General features: G+C 40.1%; 1 protein-coding gene across 3 annotated transcripts in view; it reads left to right on the plus strand.

Moving 5' to 3' along the window:
* The first annotated feature begins 2,648 nt into the window (after positions 1-2,648).
* The window catches only part of CSNK1G3 (casein kinase 1 gamma 3), a 79,478-nt gene continuing 64,752 nt past the window's right edge, over positions 2,649-17,374 (plus strand). For all 3 annotated transcript variants that reach the window (XM_033084808.1, XM_033084809.1, XM_033084810.1), the window contains exon 1: positions 2,649-2,811. The gene's annotated coding sequence lies outside the window, so the exon portion shown is untranslated. The remainder of the gene's footprint in view (positions 2,812-17,374) is intronic.

Consider the following 17,374-nt stretch of genomic DNA (forward strand, 5'->3'; position numbering starts at 1 on the left):
CACTTAGAACAGCATCCATACATATACAGAGCAAGTTATGTCATCTTTTGGAATGTGGTGGTTTTGGCTGGGATAGAGTAAATTTTCTTCACAGTAGCTAGTATGAGGCAGTGTTTCACATTTGTGCTAGAAACATCATGTGTGGTAACACGTGTCTTTAATATGTCTATAGTTAATGCCGAGCAGTGCTTACAAGGAGTCACAGCCTTCTCTGTCTGTTGTTCATGGCTGCTTGGTTTCCTGCCTCTCACCATTAGATGCTGTGGGTCCACAAAGAGCTGGGATGGGACACAGCTAGGACAACTGACCCCAGCTGACCACAGGGATAGTCCCTATCACGTGGTGTTGTGCCCAGCATATAAATCTGGCAGTGATGGTGTTTGTCTTTCCAAGTCACCATTATTTGTGATGGGGCCCTGCTCTCCTGGAGATGGCTGAACACCTGCCTGTACGTGATAAACAGTGAACTAATTCCTTGTTCTGCTCTGCTTGTGTGTGGCTTTGGTGGTGGCTGGCTGAGATTAAACACTATAAAGCTTAAGCCACAGCACAACTTTTCTGTTTTATGTACTTGATACATGGCACGGTATATCGCCATTGCTCTTGGAGATTAAAATTACATGTAGCAATCATCCACTTTCTGCAGCACCGCAGGCCAACTGTAATTCTAACTACCTCAAACTGATGCACCTGTTAATTCTGAAATGTGGAAGACATCTTTCTCTTTTGCCTTATGCTCATCACCTAAATCTTAGATTTCCAGTTTACTAAGTAATTTGTTGACTTGAACTAACAGCTAATGTTTAAATAACAAATCATAACTGGAAAAATATCTTACCAAAAAAATAATCTGCACTTACTGTTAGGTTTATGAGAGTGTATTTAATAAAACCAATGGAAAAATTGGGAAAACCAATACCAGTTAGTTATGAATATATGCCCATTTCTGATAAAAGTTGATGGGGAATTTCAGGACAAATGTACAAGGTGAACTTGGCATCACAGTAATGCAAGACCTATTTTTGTCTCTGCTTAGTTGCTTGTGAGAGTGGAATGCTTGTGCCCATCAGGATCCTGAAAAACTAACTGGAACTCAGTACATGCTCACTCCTCTTTGATTAAGGCATCTTTTGCAGAGGGAATACTGTCAGAGCAGAACACCAGCTCTGTGTACTGTCCTAAGACTGCATCATGATGCTAGAGAAGTCAAGATTAATTGCTGGAAGAGAGAAGTTCTGAAGGTGAATCAGTGCTCCACAGGGTAAGTGAGGAGTTACACACTTCTGCGAATGAACGACAGTTCTGTTCCTGAGGCCTGCCCTTTATACCAGCACACTGCCAAATACTTAGCATGAGATCAGGGCGATTATCAATGGGCCTAAATTGCAAGATCACAGTTGAATGTCACCAAGATCCTTCTTAATAGGGCTAACAGCACAGATTGCCTATGGAGGATTTTTAGCAAAGTAATTCAATGTCTACCGAGGCAAGGAAGTGAAGCTTGAGCAAATGACTTCTGAAAGTTTCTTGAAGCTATATTGCTTCTAATTCTTTTTTCTACGAAGAGTTCTAGAATGTTCTGGAATGTGCCAACTTTACCTAAAAAATTATTTGAACAAGCAGTACTCCCAAGACCTGTCAGAACCTCCAACACTTATCCTTTGCATCCTCTCTCCTCCCTATTTATAATAATTCTAAACCAAGTTGTTAATAAACTTTAAAATTTGTTTTTATGTATTCAAATATAAAAAAGGTAATACTTACACCTAAAGCCTTAGACTCTGTGACCTAAATGATACTCAAATTTCAAGGTCTTTAAAATGCTGCTCTCCTGATGGGAGAATTAGAAAAGAGCCTAAAGATCTTTTCTTTTGTACGAGTGTTGGCACAAAGTCTATGATACAGCATTTATACGTGTTTTTTTTTGTTTTTTTTTTTGTTTTAAATAATTACGTGGCAGCTCTTGCAGACATCAAGTGAAAGCGGGATTCTGATTTCCCCGTTTCCTGCACGGACACCCAGGACAGGGAACGCAAGGTAACCTTACCCACATGCGCCGACAGTGCCGGACAGGCGGTGCGGCAGCTGCCAAGCGCAGAACGGGGGCAGGAGGTGGGCACAGCCTTAATGAAACTGCCACAGCCGCGATCAGCAGAGGATGGAACAGAGCGCGGCTCAAGGCGCTCCGCGGCTGCGGTCTGACACTGACTCAGCCGCCGCTGGGCACAGGGCAATCCCTGGGGGCCAGCCCTTCACATATTAAACAGGTATCTTTGTCCCTATAAGGAGAGGCCTGAGGCGAGGCGAGCCCGCAGCTGAGCCGGGGAGGCGCGCCGCCGCCTCCTCTGGGCCCGATCTCGGCGTTGTGAGGGAAGTAGCAGAGCCGGGGGCCGGCCGGCTCCCACCGGACGCTCCGGACGCTGCCGCCGGAGCGGCCCCACAGCGGCGTGGCCCCGCCCCCGCGCTGCCTGGCCCCGCCCCTCCCTCCGTCATTGGCTGCCGGCTCTGCCCACCAGCAAGCCCCGCCCCCTCCCCCAACCTGACGTTCGCTTCCCGCTGCCCGAGTGGCCGGCGCATCCTGTCAATTACCCGCGCGAGGGGCGCGCGGCGCGTCCCGCCCGCCCGGGCGCCAGTGCCGCGGTGGGAAGGGGCGGGCGTTCGGGGCTGCCGCTGCTTCCCCTCCGCCTCGGAGTGCCGCCCCGGCCGGCCCCACTTCGGAACCCTGCGCCAGGGGCGGGGCGGGTCGGGAAGCAGCGCCCAGAGGTTAAGGGCCGAACGCCGAGCCTGTGCGCCGCTCCCCTGGGCTCCCCGGTAGGTTGCTGTCCTCTCGGAGCGGCGGCGGTCGCAACACCCCCACGGGCCGAGGCCTTGGGCTGCCTTCGCCCCCCTTTCCTTCAGAGCCCCCTGCGAGCGCGGCGGCGACGGAGGCAGCTGCCCGGGCCGGGCAGAAAGAGCCCGGGCGGGTGTGCGGGGCCGGGCGGAGCGCACGCCGCGAGGCGCGGCCGGCGCTGGAGGGCCCGTCGGGTCCCGGCGGCCGCGCTGCCGGGGGGCAAAAGCCGTTGCTGTGCGACCTCCGAGCGCCTCTCCTGCAGGAGTTGTTGTGGCCGTGGGGTTCCCCGTCTGGCGGCCGGTGTCGGTGCTGCTGGCGGTGGGTGTTCCGACCGAGCACTAGGCAGGGTTTGTAGGAACAAGTAGATTTGTTTTTCTGGTCTGTAGAAGCAGGTTGCTGGAGTGCGATTGTGCTGGGTTAGCAGATTAGCAAGATGAGCTGCCAGTGCTCTTTTATTCTTACCTTTTATTTTGCTTTTCAGGAAGTTATTTGTAGGCACGCTCTGAATGTAGTGGTTTTAAGTTTGAATAATTAAAATCTCTAAAAGTGATATTTTTCACTATGGAGCTCGGTCAGACCTTATTTTCAGGCATTCTTGTTCGTTTTACTGGTACACCCTTTAATGAGTGTTGAAGTGATATGCAGTGTGTAAAAAAAGTTTTGAATATTCTCGAAGATTTTTTTTCTTGCTGAATTTTGTAGTTAAGATCATTTGTAAGTGCATACATAGTTAGAAATAGACACTGTGCATGTCCTTAAACGTGATTATAGATGAAGCGCACTGTTAAGCATATTAAGCCTTGCTGCCTGGGTTATGACTGCTTGAAAGGATAAACAACTTACCCACTCTTCAGACTCACATCTCTTCTGAGCCTACTTATCTAGTGAATGCATTTTATCCCGAGCTGCACTGGGATGTTAAAAGCTAAGGTAGGAGTAATGCAATATTGCTTTAAAGGGAAAAGATGAGATAGAAGTTTCTGTACTAACTGTATTTTAGGAGATGTCTTCTCTTGATCTCAATTATTCTTTAGTCTATTACTTTTTATTTGAGACGTTTCAACAGTTAAACAGCATTTGCAGTGGAAAAAAAGTGGCATTTTGTTGTGCTGGCCTGAAATGGAGAAATTACCTGGCAAACGGCAGACTGTTTACATCAGCTGAGAATGACTGTCAGCTAATGAAATGAGTCTTTTTCTCTTGCTGCTCTGCATCAAATGGGTGTATTGGCTTATGAAATGTAAATAAATTTCAGTATTCAGAGTACTAGTTCTGATACATAACATTTTCTGTGGAGGTTTTTATTCTTCTGTGTGATCAAGATAAATATATTCAAGATTAGTTAAGAGAGTTAACCTGTGACAGGTTGTGTCTTAACCCTTCTGAAGTTGTTCTCTCCTAAAAAAAAGAGAAACTGAACCTACAACAAGAGTTTTTCCCTTGTCCAGCCTATTTATGTACAATTAACAAGACTGAATTTACTTCCTGTTGCAATTTTTAGTAGTCTTACAATGAAATTAATTGCATTATTTAAATTCATGCATTTTAAATCTTAGTGTCCCCACTGCATCTGCAAAGTTTGTCCTATGGAAATAGAGTTATTCTTGGTTCACTTGTTACTGTGCTGAATGGTTCTGTAATCAAAGTTACATGTATTTTTAATATTTTTACTCTTGTCTTGAAAATTTGTTTAAAAAAAGACTAGGAAGTCTTCTGTTGTTTGTGAATAATTTAGTTTAGTTATGCCTTTGAGACAACAATAAATGGAACATGAGGAATAGGACTGTGGTTACTTTTCTCCAATATCTGCTAATTGCAAAAAAGAACTTGCTAAAGGTTAGGGTACTGATCAGCTATATTTACAGTCTTTATCTAACTTTTCTCCAACTGGACATTTTTTTCTGTTGTAAACAAAACATATAGTTATGTCTCATTCCTTAGGCTTTTCTTTTTACTTTTAAGTGGTTTTCTTTTTTGGGTGTCTTACATAAAAGTAATAAGGTAATTAAAATCACACACAAACCACAGGAATAACAAGTTGTAAGGGAGTTTGACATACTGTTTCTTCACGATTTAAGCTCACTGATTCAACTGCAAATTAATGTCAAGAGTTTCCAGTCAACCCTTAATACCTCACCTGAGGTTGTATGAACAAAATACCTGATAGTGCTTAAGGGAAGTGCTTTTCAGCCGTGGTCTGTGTTTAAATGATCTAAAACTGACCGTGATACTTGGGAGTCATTTAATAATGTAAATTGAATGGTATATTTCCAAGACTGAACACTAGGCCTTTAACAATCTTTCAAAAATGTTTTGAGAATTCTATAGAATTGCTTTCCCATATCTATTAAAAGGTAAAAAAGTAACTTTAAAGAAATTGTTGTGTATTTTTTTTAATGCTATGTGAGCATTTTAATGCTTCCTCTGTGCAGCTGCAGAACCAGTGCAATAAGATCAAGCCTGGTGCTGCTGTGCTTGTTTTCTTAAGTGTAATTCAGAGTAGCCTCCTAGACTTTCTCAATGGAGTTCTAGAGGTTTGTAAGCTACAGCTGAAACAGCTGGGTGGAGAAAAATGTGTGCATTAAAGCTAAATAGCTACTTAAATGAAAGAATGTAGAGAATGTAGTTAAAAGCTAAGGTGATGATCACAGATGAAGGCAGTGACTGGAACATCTGTTCCCCCTGTGTTCTTAGGTAAGCCACTTATAATTTAATGTCTCCTCTTTGGCATAGGGAGGATGTAGAAGAGGAGACATCACACACTGATCCATGCTATGGAATTGGTTTGGGTTGTGGTTACTTAGGGAGCTTTCTGAAAGCAATGCTTTCAGAGGAAGTTCTGAAACTCTTAGTAGTAAAGTATGGAATAATTTATTTTGGTGAGATTTAGCTCACCTGTTAGATCTTTAGTTCTAATGTTTTGTAGATGATATATTCATTACCTTAAATTTATAAAAGGGTTTCTTTCTAACAAAAAAGGCAGACAATATTTATGTATTAAATATGTATGTATGTTAAAAATAAATATTTGTCATAAATATGTAATATTAAATGTGCAACAATTTTAGGCTATTACAAATGTGTTTATCAGTGCATTTTTCTAGGATGTTTATTGAACTGCATGTTCCTTATCCCTTACAGAGAACATTTTTAACTTCTACACTTCCCTCACTTCACCACCTCATTTACCTGAAGTTTTTGACATTTTGTGTGAAACCCTTTTAATTTAAGATAGATTAAAATCCCTATTTGGCCATTCATAGGAGGCTGTTTAGTACAAAATAAATATATTCTATTTTCATGTAGATATGAAAAGCTAAAACCGTTATCTTGCCATTTGTGTCTGGTATCTTGCCTTGTGCTGTGGAGTTAGGGATGGCAAGAGACATACTGATCAATCACAACTGTCTTTGTCCAAATGTTTACTCAGGTAACTGTAGGTCACAGAAGCCCATGACACACAAGTAAGATTTGCATATTCAAGTAAGTTTATAACTTAATTTGACTTTGTGTGTAACATCATTAGTATAACTAAAACAGTTTTTTTCCTATGCTTTAGGATCTTCTCTGTAAAATTACTAACCAGATTAGCTTTTAACATACCAAGACTTCATAATAAGAATTTTACTTAACTTAGTAATTTAATGTCATTTTCCTAGAAATAATTTTTTTTTTGCTATGCGTTCCCTGGGTGGTAATTTGTACTCTTTGTCAACCATGTGTTTCAGTGACATTATTTTCAATTAAGATGGGATTTGGACTACAATAGTGGAGGATGAGGTCCTTTTCAGTAGGCAAAAAATACAGATGTTTTATGACGACTGGAACCTAGTTATCAGTTTGAAATCTAAGTTTGAAGTGGTTTGTCACAACTTCTTGTATTCTCTAAAAAAAAATAATTATTATTCATTGCGTAATTTGTGAATTGCCATGCTCTTTATTCAGTAAATCCTGTGCAATAGTAGAACGTAGATGGAACAGTTTGCAGCAGAAGCAGAATTGGAGTTGGTGTTCGGGTGGCAGTTTGGGAGTGTTATGTCCTTGAAGGGATGCACTTGGTGGGCTGTGAAACACTAGTCATTGTGGCAATGCTGCTTGCTGTTGAAAAGGCCCTTCTCTCTAATATGGGGCATTCCCCTGTTCTGTTTCTGGCTGTGCAGTTCTATAGCTCCGCTCTTGCTCTCCCATCCTGTCTCTTGTATCATGCACTGAGTTGATTCAGCTTCTGTTCCCTAGTAAGTTACTGAGTTTGTGAGTTTTCTGGTACTCTGAATAATGGCTTCACCGAGGTGTGGGAGTGCTGGAGCTGGTGAGCAACAGGGGCAGCAGGTAGTGTGCCACATGCAGTGGTGGAAGAGCCATTATACTAACCTGTCAAAGTTGCATAATTGCATTTTGTCTTTTGCATTTGGATTTTGCAAATTTCAGACTTAGGTTCTATTGTTACCCATAAAATGGTTCTTTCTGGTTCAGATTGTCTTTGAGCTTGAGGTGCTGAGTACCTAGTGAATGTTTGATCTGTTACGTTTTTAAAGCTTCACTGGCTGCATTTTTGTAGAAAATGCTTTAAAAGTATGGGCCTCTTGGCAGGTTCCCTTCCTGATGCTGGAAGGTGTGATTTAGTCCAGAATAGGACACATCTGCCTAGAAGAAAGTACGTACTATTTAAAAACTGGATGCTTATCTGTTGAAAAATCCTGTGAGTATCTTCCTGTATTTAAGGCACTAAGCATTTTACATTTTATGTCTTTGTATTTGAATTTAAATGAAGTAGTTAACATTGCTTGGCATGTTTCAACAGCTTTTTTAATGTAATGATATAAAGCAATCATTAAAGGTATTCAGTGTTGCTTCAGAGGAGTTCTGCTAGCTTATAATGAAGAACATATTTACTTTAATGCAGTATTGATATTTTTTGATGTCTTTTTGAATGTGGATAATGTCCATAAAAATACAGCATTCTTGAATCTTAAGAAATTGTGCAGTAATCTTGGGAAGATTAAGTAATACTGTAGAGGCTGAAGTCAGTGGCATGATTGCTTTAAGGGTCATGGGAGACATGTTTCTCTTCTAACCTCATCCATTAGTATTTTCTTAGTTGTACCTTGCAAATACTTTCCTCTGGAAACAGAAATTTGGTATAGAATGTGTTTTACTTTCTGTGAAAGGCCACCTTGGTTGGCGTTCATTCATTTCTTGCAATGTTCCAGGAGCAGGTTGTTCAGGGTATTGAGTTACTAAAATTTCTGTGTAACATTTGCTGATGGTAGGCTGAGGCACCTCTAAATCTGGAGAAATAAAAAATGATGAAACTTGAATTTATGGCTAACAGTAAAGATGGAGGGCAGAATTTTTGCAACAGACAAGAGGAAGACAGAATAACTAAATTTGCTCTTGAGCTTTTGTCAGACTGAGAGATGTCTTTACAGAAATGCTCGTCTTTGCTTTTAATTTTTCCAACAGTATTCACTACTGTTTGTTTTTATGCAAAATACTGGTATACCTTTAAGTAAATTCTCTTGATTATACTTTGAATTTTCTCCTGAAAAAAAAGTGTTTTCTAAGGAAATTAGGTATTTTTGATCTTCAGATCTCTTATCTGCTGCCTGTAGAAATGTGGAACTTTTAGGGCAGTTTTAACCAAGCTTAGATTGTTAGGCCTGTGAAGATAAGTTCCTATAAGTTTCATAAAAAACCAATTTAGATAGTAGATGTTTATTAAACATGGTGAAAGAAGGATGTTTATATGATTTGTGGGTAGGAGCTTGAGAGCTCTTCAGCTTGCAACTTGTAGTACTAGGCAAGCAATAGAATCTCTCTTCACTGAACAAGAAGGGAACATTTTAATGTGGAAAGAAAGAAGGGGTTTTGTGAAGAAAGAGTGCTGAAGAGTGTTTCAGGGGGTGACCTGGGAATGCTCTGGAAATGTGGAAGAATCCTGCAAGGGGGAATTACTACACTGGGACTGTGTGGGTGTTGAACACTAATCTGTAGACAGCTAGGCTTGGCTAGTGTTGATGCTTTTGAGGAATGATTCTATCTTAATCTTCCTAAGTAGTACATCAAGAATTTATTGCACATAGGTCTCCACATCAACATACTGACATTTTCTCATTTTAGTGTTTGAGAATTTTTCTTTTGATTTAAAAGCAATGTGGTTAAGTAACTGCCATCCGACCTTTACAAAACTGATGTCAACAGCATCAGGTTATTTTGTTCTTAGAACTCATCAGATGAGTTCATATTCAGTGTTGTTTGAATTTGTGTAAAACACTTTGAGACTTGTTTTTTCCTCTGAGTTCCATAGGAAAGCATTGGTTTAACTATATTTTGTATTGCATCAGTGATGAATCCAAGATCTTAATTGTGGCTGGTGTTTTTCCTTAAATTTGTGTCAGTGTGCATTCAATATGAAAGTGTCAAGCACGATTCCATTTGATGTGGTGTCTGAGACTTTATCTATACCATTAGAAATATATAACACAAGAAAAGATCTTTATAACCTTTTGAAGACTATGGAACTGTAGTTTGAATTTAATTAAATTTTATGCGTTTTAGGTATGCATTGCAGAAAGCCATGCAAGTGAGAGTTGCAAGTGTATGTCATAGTAAAATACTTGAAACTGCTTTAGAAGTTACCTGTCTAGTTTATGGAGACTATTAAGGCAGCAGAATAATTTGATTGGCATGTAGTTTGTTATTGTTATCCTTGACAGAGTCAAGCTGCAAAACTTAGTTGGGAGACATTTTCCTTTACTGTGAGTTATCAGTTTCCTCACATGTGGAGTTATTAAATTTGAGCTTGTCTCCTGTCTGAAGTTCCTGAAGTAGATTCTGACCACATCATTAAAGTTAAGTGACAGAAAGAGTTGTCAGAGAACTAAAAATACTTTTAATTCTGAAAACTGATCTTTGCAATCACTATGGAATGCTTGAGCACTTTATGTATTTTAGCCTATACAAAATCTAATCTGAAAACAGAATCAATGTCTTTTGGTCTCTCAGAAATGTTTTGGGGTTTTTTGCCATGTAGCACTGAGTTGCTTCACCATGGTACTTAATTTTGTCTTCAGGTGAAGTTACAGTGCTAGATGAAATACAATACTCTTTGCTTTGTTTTCTAACTTTTAAATGTGTTAACTTCACAGTTTCTCTGCCCTAACCTTAGTCTAATGTGAACCTTTCCTGTTGTTCTGCTGTAACAGTTGTGTGCTGTGGTACAATCATTGATGTAGAAAATTGAAGCCTCCATTACGTAGTATTAGCTGGCTCAGCATTAGCTTTCTGTCAGCTGTGGACAGTATAGCCCATTTCAGTCTGGTTGTGGTGGTGGAAAGGTGAAGAAACCAATGATTGAAATATTGCTTAATGCTCAGTTTTTTCCTTTCTGTGCTCTTTTTAGCAAATCAGCTTTAATAGTGTCATTATTAGACTTTTAAAAATTATTCTTTGTGTTATGGCTTTCCTTTCTGAAAACTGACTTTCAGCTTTTACTCTGAAATGGTGATTATATGAGAGTGCAAGAGGGATGCATGCATAGAGGTTTTAACCAAGTAACTGCATGCACTTGTATGGAATCCTAAAATGAAGTTGATAGGATTTTGTGGTGAAAGCCTGTGATAAAATGTAATTCATAGATTAGGGCCAAACTTGCCTTCTAGATCAATGAGAAAATAAAAATGTTTATTGCCATGAACAAAGATAATTCTAAACAACATCAGCTGAGATGGCTAACAGAGATGAAGAGATTTCTTGGAGATCTTAATTGCTATGTAGTTAGTCCAGGCTGTCATTTGTGGGAAAATTGTATTGAGTTAGGGTGATCCCCAGTATTGTGCGTGTCTTCTGATGTGACAGCATTTTGACCAGAGCTGGTGGTTAGTGGTATACAGAAGGATGCATTATTGTTGTTCCTTACATAGTAGACTCAAGTGACAAAATTAAGTGTGCAGAACAGATACTGAATTTTGGATATTGACAGCCCTCAGATTTGTTCATGTGACCTCAAACTTCGGTACAAGAAAGTTACACTAGTTTAACTAGAATAGACTTCTTAAACAGGCTTCAGTAGAGATGAGGTAGATTTTTGATTTGTTCTTGTACAGGTGAGTGGTGGATTAAATGTGTTAATAAAGCTGTTACTCTGTTACTTGAATGTTCTGTGCATTAAAGGAGGATTATATATGGCCATATGTAGTTTGTTGATGAACTTTCCGTAGGGAAATGCCTATGTATGTGAAAGTTGAAATGCTTATTCTAGAATCTCAAATTAATTATTTTAATTGAAAATAGTGTGTGGCAGTTGATATGGTAAGAGGAAAATGTAGTTTTTTAATTTAATAGATTTACTGCTGGAGATGAAACCAAGACTTTTTAGAATGCTTGGTTATGTAAATTTTTGTTCATAAGAAAGATATTTGGATTTACCTTGACACTTTCAATCAGGCTGCTTCTTTGAGTGGATTTCCTTCATATGTGTTTGTAGATTAGGACTGTATGTAGACTTACATTCAGTTACCTAAACCCTTGTTTAAGAAGGAAAGTCATAGATATCTGCAAGAGTGAGCAAATACATATTTTAAACCAATCATTTTTTAGGATTGCTGATAGTACAGTAAATTCACGAATACAAGCCTCACTGACTATAAGCCACATCTCTGGGTGTTGGCAAACATTTCGTTCTTTGTCCATAAATAAGCCGCACCTGAATATAAGCCGCTCTGTCGTTTGCAGCGGGGACCTGTGTGCAACAAAGTTGCCAAATAGTAACAGAACTGCGGCATGGCGGGGTTTACTGGCTCAACTAAGGCTGTGCAGGCTTGGCCCGCTAGGGGCTGCTGACAGGGCTGGGTGGCCCAGCTCGGTGGTGCCACTCGGGGCTGGCCACCGCCTCTGGGTTCGCTCACCCCGGCCCCGCTCCTACCGCGGCGCCGGCTGGGCATGGAGAGCGCGCCCCGCTCACGCCGCGGCGCTGGCCGGGCACGGAGCACCCCCTGCTCCTGCCATGGCGGCGGAGGGCGGGGGCAGAGCCCGCCCCCCCCCCCCCCCCCCCCCCCCCCTTCCCTCAGGCCGCGGCAATGGCGGCGCGGGGCCCCCCCCGTCTGTCCCCCGGACTGCGGCAGAGGAGGGAAGAAGGAGCTCTCCCGCCTCTCTCCCCGCCCCCCGTGCTGCCTGCAGGGAGCCAGGGCAACAGAGTAACACTTTGTAACAATCGCGAAATGCCGGCTTTTACTGGCAGGTGCTTGGCTCGGCGCCCTGGCTGGCACGTCTGGGGTTGTAAATGTCAGAAAATTATTCACATATTAACTGCCTTCGAGTATTAGCCGCACTTCTGGGTTTCCACCAAAATTTTTGTCAAATTGCTGCGGCTTGTATTCGTGAAATTACTGTAAATTTGTACACCAAAATGAATAAGTTCTGTTCTTGGTTTTGCAAAACTTAGCTGAGTCTAGAATAGGTTGTTATTACAGAAGGCAGATGTGGAAAAAGACTGAAAGCTGTGAAAACAGTACTGTTGTCTGAGTTTCAGAAAGTAAAAGTAAGAATCTGTGGAAAACTGAGACTTTTAAGTAAAAAAGAAATACAGATGATACTTGAGATACAAACATCGTATTGTTGGAAGTTCTGGTAATGCAAACAAAATTTATGTTCACTTGTGATCTGTTAGTTGCTTTGGAGTGCTGAAGAACATGCATCAAAAGTGTTTTGAGGCCGTGCACACTGAGAAGTAAACTGCACAGTTGAACTCCTGCATGATCTGTTCATAAAGAGATTTCATTTGACTTTGAAATTTAGGTTATTATATTTGCTTTCTTAAATAAACACCTGTGTCTTCTGAAGTGTGAAAAACTTGATGTGATCAAGAAGTAGATGTTGCTTCGCATTTTTTCTCTCTTTGCTGATGAAACTCTAGGAAGGATTAAAACTTAATATATTATATGCTTGTTCTCTGTGAAAGGCATGTAGCAAATGTGGGATCTGTAGTTCAGTATTTTGAAAGGCAAACTGGCAGGGAAAGGATGTGGCAGTGGTTTTTGATGGCTTGACTGTTGATCCTGCTGAAGATCTTACTTAGGTGCATTGTCACTTCTGTTATACCCTGTATATTTCTTATTTTATTTTTGTGGAGATAGCAGTCCTCCCATGTGACACTGAAAAAGACCATCATTAGAGGTGCTTCCAAGGTAATTGTTTACCTAATTGAAGTCAGAATAAGTACCTAAGGAATGGGAGAATAAAATAGACTTTGATGAATTAACTAACTTCTGAAAATATGAAGAGCAGAGAGTGCCAAGCTGTATTTTGTTTCTATGTTAAAAATTAAAAAAAACAAACTTGTAAGATCAGATGCCATTAGTCTTGAATTCTCCAGGTGTATGAAGTAGATTATGCTGTGGAGAGCAAAACGAGTTATTGATGAGTAAATTTTCATTATGTTCAGGTCACATATAAAGAACACCATCTAAGACTTGTAAAATTATTTAGTAATGACCAATTTTGTTACAGGTTATTGATAATTGGATAGAGAAATTGTTTCAGGAGAAATCTGTTTGGAAATGTTCTTTGTTTTTCAAAGCTGATATCTTGAGTATGTACCATCTGTGAAAGTTTTATGTACTGAATATTTCAGCACACTCATTTTGTCTTTAGTTTTGACTATACTGCTAAAGATTTTGCACATTTTTTTCTGCTTTGGAAATCTGAAAAATGAAGTAATTTTGTTACATTTAATTGAATTATACAATGAATCATTTAACAACTTTTAATTTTAGAGTTTGCTTAGGAAAATATTATACCAAAAATAAAGCTATAGATATATTTATTTCTAATATAAATCATTGCAATAGCAACTCAACTTCTTTGGGTCTCATGAAAGTCATGGAGAGCCTGAATTTCTTATTGGACTAAAGTGAAAATAATGAATTCCACTCTTCAGTCATTAAATGTTAATTTTTAATTTTAAATAAACGTCTCTAAGTAAACCATATACAATTTTAGAGATATTTTCTAATTCAAATTCTGAAATCTTTTTTATGGTTAGAAACTGCTGCCCTAAACCTTCAAGGGATCTTCAATTGTGACCTTATTTGCTGTCAATTTGGAATTTGGTAGATTTCCTCTGTTGCATGGAGACATGTATATAAGAATGAATGAAAGCAGTAATAACTAATCTAGAAGAACAGCTTAATCTTTCCATGAGGCATACAAAAAGCAGAAATAGTTGATCAGCTGTTACTATCTAACAATGAAGCTCTTAGTTTCAGATTTGTAGTATGAATTTCAGATTTTTTACTCTTAAGTATTTCTAAAGGACTTTTGTTGGTTGGAATCTTGTAATATTTTTTCTGCAGTACAAATGTATTTGTAATGTTGAAATGATCATTGAAAAGTGAGTAACTGTTCTTCATCTCAGTTGAAGACTGTAGTAGGTGAAGCATTCCATAAAAATACTGTATGTAATGTTAGAGAAAGTCTCTTGGAGGTCCGTGGCAGAGGCACTAGAAACTTTCTCTGCACTCTTCTAGAAGATGTGAGGAGAAGCTGTGTTGCTAAATTACTGTCATTGCAAAAAATCATGAGCCCTAGGGATTAGAAGTATGTGAACAGACACTTGAGAGGTGAGAAACTGCAGAAGTATGAAAAGACCAGAAGGCTGAGTGAATTTTAAATGCCTTGTGCTGCAACCAGGACTGTTCCTTTACTGTCTTTGATAAAATAATAAAATATACTGTGTTGGAAGGGGCCCACAAGAATCACTGAAGTCCAACTCCTGGCCCTGCACAGGACACCCCGAGTCACACCATGTACCTGCGAGCATTGTCCAAACACCTCTTGATCTCTGTCAGATTGTGCTGTGACCACTTCTTGGGGAGTGTGTTCAGTGCCCAGTCACCATCTGTGTGAAGAACTTTCCCTAATATCCAACCTAATCCAACCTAAATCTCCCGTGACACAACTTCAGGACATTCCCTTGGGTCCTGTCACTGCTTGCAGCATCTTTGTTCTTCCATTCACCAACCCTTGCTTCCAGTGGCCATACACCTTACTTTTTTGTCTTTATTTCCTGCTTAATCAAGCTGGCCTTCTGCCTCCTCTGCTTGATTTTTGATGTTTTGAAACTGTCCCTGGGAGGTGGTGCTTACAAAATGACCAAACTCGATGGACCCCAGCGCCCTCAAAAATATTTTCTCAGGGCACCTTATTGGTTCCCTAAACAACTTTAAGTCAGCTCTTATTATGTCCATGATCGACATTTTGCTGTCACTGTGCCAAGGTGGCCAGCAGTCACCACTTCATTAATGTGCTCCTCCCTGTTAACAAACCATACATCAAGGAGGACGCCTTTTGTAGCGTCTCCGTTAGTGGCTGTATCACAAGGCTATCCAGATTTAAGACTGTTCTGTACCTATTTGTGCCAGATTTGTGCCAACTGTGTGATACTCCCAGGTAACATCTGGCAAGCTGATGTTCCTGTAAGGACAAGGGCAGTTGTTTTGAAGGTGTCACTTAGTTCCTCAAAAAGTAATTCTCTGGAATTGTTGTCCTGGCTAGGTGACCTATAGTAGACTCCTACAATGACATCTGCATTTTTTTGTCCGTTAACCCTTACTCAGAAACTGACAGCCTGCTATCCCTGACTTCAGGCAATATTCCAGCTCTTCTACCTCTCCTGCCCTGCCTGTTCCCTCCTGAAGAACTCGTGACCATCCAACATGGCACTCCAGTCGAGGGCTCATCCTACCAGGTTTCACTTACTCCAGAGAAGATCTTCATGCTGTGTGTGCTGGTGTAGAAACATTTTGTGTTTGATACATTGTAGCTGGCACCTCGTGGACCAGTTTAAGGATCTCACTAGCAATCAGTTCCTTGAGTTTTGGCATACCATCCCTATGCTTATCACTGTCAAATGTGATTACGTCCTTTTCTTTCTTCCAATGTACTTTAAAACTCTATCAATTTTTTATTTTCCTGTGTGGATCATTTGCTACTGTTTGCGTTTCTTAAAAGCAGAGAAAAATGTTAGTACGCTGATACTGGCAGTGGTGTATGATGTGTAATTACAATGTGAAGGATAATGCTTGTTACCTAAGGGAACAGTTATGGTTGCATGTTTCATTTAAGTTTGTCATTCCTGGGCAGTGGAATGTTGTATTTAGCTACTTTAATGTTCTCTTAATTAGTTTATTCAGGAGTACATCTAGAACATGAAGAAGGAATGAGGTTAGATAGTAAGTTGTTTTTTTTTAAAGGTGACTTACACACTTCAGTATTGAACATTGTCATGACAACACTTTGGAACGTGTGAGCTTGTATATAATTAAATGGTGTTCCTGCTGCTGCTGCAGGATCAGGCATTTGAGAAAGGTATGAATAAAGAAGATGCTTAAATGAGCTGGTTTTTTACTCTGCCTTACATAGTATCCTAGAGAGTTGTTGCTACAGAATGTAGTCTTCAGTAGTGCTAATTGGGACATTTTCTAGCAGAAATTTGAGAGATGTGTAGGATAATCTGGGGATACTTCTGCAGGTGTGACTTGTCAGTCAATTTAAACTCTATTGTAATTTTTTCTTCACTGTGCTTCTCCTTACTTTTCATGTAGTCTCTCTACAGTGCTTGGAAAAGTTTATTGATTGCACCAAAAAATGAAACTTCTGGTAGCTATTGTTAGTTGTGCATGTCAGTTACTCTGAATTTACTTGCTTTCTTCCAATCTTGGTTTTTTTTTTTTTTTTTAGTTTTCAGTCTATATAGATTTAGTTTATAATTGGGATCTAATTACTTTTTCTTCTATGTGATACCATTTTGACCCTTCTTTTGGATAGCTTCTTTTGCCTTCTCTTTCTCTTCATACTTGAATGTAGTTTTTTTGCTCCTTTGATATTGCTTTATGAACTTGACTTTGCTGGTGTGTTTACCATTATCCTGATATTTAGTCTTATCCTTTTTTGAACTAAGAACAATTATTTAAATCCTAAGAATATTCCCTGATGTTGAGGTGGAATTTGTAATTTAAGTGTACTTGTTTATGTAGACAGAAAAGAAAAAATGGAAATTAAACAGAAAATCAAGTTGTGAAATGAGGCTAATATGTTTTTCAGGCAGATTGCCTGTAACTATCAAATAGCAAGAAAGTGATTTTGCAAATAATTTAGGATGGTTACACTTTATGTATTCTTTTTGCTTTAGATGATGCGCACCTTGGAATGATGTCTGACTTCTAAGTCTTTAAAAATTATGTTGAGTCTTTGAGACAAATCTTCCTTAACAGTCTAAGAAAACTAATGTAGTTCCAAAAGCTGTACAGTAATTTCGTGACAGTGAGGCACACCGGATTATAAGGCACACTTCCGGGTGTCGGCAAATTTCCGAACTTTTTCGTTATATAAGGCGCACCGGACTATAAGACGCACTTTTTTTTTGCAGCAAGGATCCACCACCAGCTCCTGCCGTGCGGCTGCTGGCCGAGGCCCCGCCTGTACCCAGCAGCCACGGGCCCTGCGGCCCCGCCTCCACCCGGCAGCCGTAGCCCTGCAGGCTCTCCC

The sequence above is a fragment of the Catharus ustulatus genome, chromosome Z, assembly GCF_009819885.2.
Source record: "Catharus ustulatus isolate bCatUst1 chromosome Z, bCatUst1.pri.v2, whole genome shotgun sequence".
NCBI classification, from domain to species: Eukaryota; Metazoa; Chordata; class Aves; order Passeriformes; family Turdidae; genus Catharus; species Catharus ustulatus.